This window comes from Haemaphysalis longicornis, unplaced genomic scaffold (assembly GCF_048455015.1).
Source record: "Haemaphysalis longicornis isolate Haplotype H1 unplaced genomic scaffold, Haemaphysalis longicornis Haplotype H1 scaffold_1, whole genome shotgun sequence".
NCBI classification, from domain to species: Eukaryota; Metazoa; Arthropoda; class Arachnida; order Ixodida; family Ixodidae; genus Haemaphysalis; species Haemaphysalis longicornis.
In genome coordinates, this window is record NW_027526203.1 from 229,076,737 (window position 1) to 229,081,294 (window position 4,558).

Sequence of the window (4,558 nt, forward strand, 5' to 3'; positions counted from 1 at the left end):
TACTCCGATATCCTATGGTTATTTAGGAGACACTGATACCTTACGTCACGCAACATATAGATTTTTGGGGGTGACCGTAGACCATGGTCTGCCCTGGACGAAGCACATCGCCTCGCTGAAGACTAAACTTGCAAGCCTTGTGCATGTTCTTCGCTTCGTGGCGGGAATGAGATGGGGTTCATCTGAGAGCGCTCTTCTCCAGTTGTACGGGAGCCCGTTTTGGGGGTATCTTCGTTACAGCCTGCGAGCCATTTCAAACTTGCTAACTTCTTCCCGGCGTACTTTGGAGGGTTTGCAAGCACAAGCCCTCAGAATATGCTTGGGGCTACCACGATGTACCTCTACTGCGGGCACAATTGTCGAGGCGCATATGTTTCCAATGGACGCACTTCTTTTGTGCGAACCCTTTCGAGTCTACCTTAGATGTTTCCAAGGCATGAACACCATCCATTATCGGCTCTTCCTACTACGTGCTCGAGAAGTAGTTTTGCGGCAGCCATTTTGCAACATCAACATACAAGTCCATCAGGTTTCGCCCCAATGGTGGTTTCACAGAATCCTCTGTGGGTACTATCAAAACCACCAATCCAACTTTCCATCCCGGGAATTGGTAAGAAGTCTTCTTTGCCATCAATAGCCCTCAAACGGTTGACTGTAGCGTTCTTGAGAGGCAAGGACACCAGAACTGCGTACACGGAATGCCGGAACTCAAAGAACAGGACACCCTACGGATCATTGAAGCATTATTAACCACTAGGATGACGTACGGCACCCCATAAGTAGACTTAAAAAACGCTGAAATAAAACAAATTGAGCATCAGGATTAGGGAAGTAATGAAGACTGCTCTTGGCATTCCTTTTACGGTATTCACCGAAAAACTGCTTAAAGGAGCCATGAAGAGAAAACACAAGTTTGGTTCATTCAAAAGATTGTCTCGTTAGAATCATACTGACACCACTTTTAACGTAAACGTCGCTCAAATAAGCTACATAATTAGGAAAAACGGGAATGGTCATGCGACCCACCAGCTCATTTCCCGCAACAGAACCTACGATGTCACATGAGCTAAGCTCTGCGATTGGCGGAGGCTGGCAGAAGCAGACAAAAATTAGGTAGAGCTTACAAACTAGACGAACGAGCGATTTGCGCTTAAATTTAGGGCACAGTCTTTACAAAGCAATAAGAATGATGGGACAAACAGTGGAAGTTACGAAAGCACATGTAAATATAGAAGTACTGATGCGTTCTGCTGTTCGTACTGCGCACAGCATGCTCGGTTTAGCTGCACAGCACTACGGGGCTTGGGGTTGTCTCAGACGACACTGGCCGATTGACGCAAGCAACGGTGTCTTACGTGACCCTATTTGTCGAGCGAGACTGTTTCAGGGAACGAATATTTTCTCCCAAAACAAAAACAAGCCAGGTTTAAATGCGGGCAAAAACAAACCAAACGCTTGCCACGGTATGGTGGCGCCATCTAGGTTACGGAACGTGAAAACCGCGGGAACAAACCAACACTGCTGTACAGGGTGGAGACAATCTTTGAACGGTCCCGTGCCGCCGCAATTGGGCCAACGGGCTCAACGCGTTATTCTTTTCGTTTCCCACGAGACCTAGCAACGCGAAACAGACAATATGATTCAAACTTCTTGAGTAAACCGCGTTGCGGCGATAATTTTAGCGCGGTTTTGACACAATGACTTGCTTCGGCGGCGAGCGAGCAACCGAAAATGGCGGCGCCAGCGTATACGTGTCTTTACACTGTACGGCGGATGCGTGAATGAAGGTACTCTAGGCTGCAGAGCGGTCTGTTCCTGTGATGTCATTTGGGACCACGAAAACGCACGATTGAGCACGAAAATCAAAATTTTAACCTATATTGTTTAATTTCTCAGTGAATAAAGCACCGTTTGTATCCGGACAAGCGCTGGGGGCACTATAAAACACGAAATCTTTCGAATAAAACCAACTTGCATTTTCTCTTCATGGCTCCTTTAAATTAGGTGGACTTATTTACGTGGGAGGAGATAGACCTCTCTCCTACAGGTAGAGCAGTACTCCAGTATCTCAATTACAGTTAAACCTACATCACGAACACTGACCAAACCACCAGACTACCATCGCAACTTTGAGAGGCAATCTGTATAGCATGAGTACCACGTAACATGCACCCCTCTTACCACAAAGGAAGAAGACAGGCAAGATATAAGGCACTCCTTTCAAAATATGCTAAAGATCACAGCATAAGATACCCAGACGCTGCTCGATACACAGACCACACTGCTTTCGAAACAAGTATAAGAACCAAGGAGGCAGGGAACTCACGTCGGCAACAATACCGGCTCGAAACCCCGAAACAGCGGAAGCAGCAGCCATCGCCTTGGAAAGGACGACCTGCTGCGACCGAGCACTCATATTCACCCACTCTCAAGCGGCATGTCAGAACTTCCAAAAAGGACTCGTGTGTGCGACAGCACTTAAAATCTTCAAGACGTGCACCCAACTTCTTGACCCCTAAGTCACCTAGACCCCGGGGCATGAAGGGATGGCGGGAAATGAAGCAGCGACCGCTGCAGCTTGATAACATATCAGCAGGACCTTCCTTCCACCCAACATCCGTGCTGCAACAGGCACAAAAGATGTACCCATTACCTTTGCAGCACTACCTACTTGAGCGGAAAAGATATGCCTCACCACAACCCAATCTCACCAAGGAAGAAAGCGTAACCTTTCGTCGCCTCCAAACAAACACATACGCACACAAAATAATCATTAACCGCATTTACCCCAAGCAATTTCCCTATCTCTGGTCTTACTGCAACATGCCCAACATCTTGCCGCACATGATCCTTGAGGGCCCTTGCGAAGACCGCCGCCCAGACCCACCAGCGGATAGCCAAGCATCCTCAACAACAGTGACTGCCACACCACAAGATAATGCAAGCGCCCATACAACCGGTGAACAAGACATCGCTGAAAAGTGGGAGGCACTGGACGCCTACGAGGATCCGGAGAGCCAGAAGAATCTGGTGAACAGGGTGAAGAGGTTTCCTGGACTGAAGAGACCTACCACCTCGGACCTGCAATGACCAAGTCCTACTAATATTGTCAGACAATAAACGTTTATTTCACTCTATCTCTCTGCCACAGAAAATGATTGATGCTAAAGTGTAAGGTATGATATGATAGAGGAAGGATAGGTCTTTCCAACAGTAATAACTTCAAACAACAGTCATTAGGAATTTTATCAAAAATATATTATCAGAACCAAAAAATAACAAAGAAAAAAATCGATGAAAACATCAATGCTACTTTTCCCTAGGTACATATTATAACAGTTAAAATATACACTTTAAACATGAAGCCCTTATGTAATAACACTACAAATATGAGCTGTGTATACATACAAAACTTATTTACACACGTACAAATATATAAACACTAGTGCTTATCATGCCACCGCACGAAGCAGTTTCTCGACATGGTGAAACAGAGGTTGGCTGCGCATGTTTCGAAGACACTTTTCTGCTCAACCTTGCTTTCTTCGTAGTACAGTTTGCAGTTCCGGCTTTTTTCAGTTTTTTGTTGTTGGTGCTGGGGAACCTGAATTTCAGTTTTAAAGTACACAACAGGAGGGACAGTGGGGCCCACGAGATGTTGCTTATCACGGGTCTAGGACAACTCGTCAAAAGTGAACTCGTCGCAGCCAACTCGTCGTAGGTGAATTCGTCACATAGGGCAAGTCGTCATAGGCCATCTCGCACTAGGGGAACTCGTAACCTAGGACAACTGGACACTCAGCCAACTCGTCACAATTTACGCTTTTCGTCTATCATGTTCAAATGAAAGAGTACAAAAGCTTGTATAATCCTCATCTTATGCGTAAACATTCTTACACTCCTCCTTCAATTCACTACCCTTTCCTTTGTCGCCTTCGAGGAACGCGCCAGCCAGACAGCGTATCTTATTTTTTTTCTTTGTGCAGCTAATTAGCGAGCCTTTTATGTAAGATTTAGTTTCCCGTTCTGTTTTTTCTAACCATTTTTTTTAATTTTTGGTAATTAAGTGACGGCGCTATATTGGGATTGCGATTTCGTTCTGTGTTTTCGCTTTTTAGTATTTTGACCTTTTGTTTTCATGCCTGCTGACAAACGATGATTGTCAAGCTGGGTAACTTTCGTTTTGTTAGTCTTCATATCACCTATATATGGGAGCGAAAGTCAAGGCTGCACTTAAAAGTTTACCCCCCCCCCCTCCCACACACACACACACTCACACAAATTAGTGTGAAGAATATTTTTTAGAAGGAGACGAAAAGCAAAAAAAGAAACCGGAAGTTGTGCTGAAAGCGAAAAGCCAATTTCAACGGCCACCTGCAAACAAACAAAATGCCAACATTTTGCCCTTTTTATAGATATATACACAAGCAGGCAAAAAGCTTCAAAAGATAACGCAAAAAAAGAAAAGAAAACGCAAAAGAAAGAAAAAGTCGACCCCCCCCCCTCCACAGAAAAAGTGACGAATATTTTTAGGAAGGAGACCAAAAAATAAACCTGA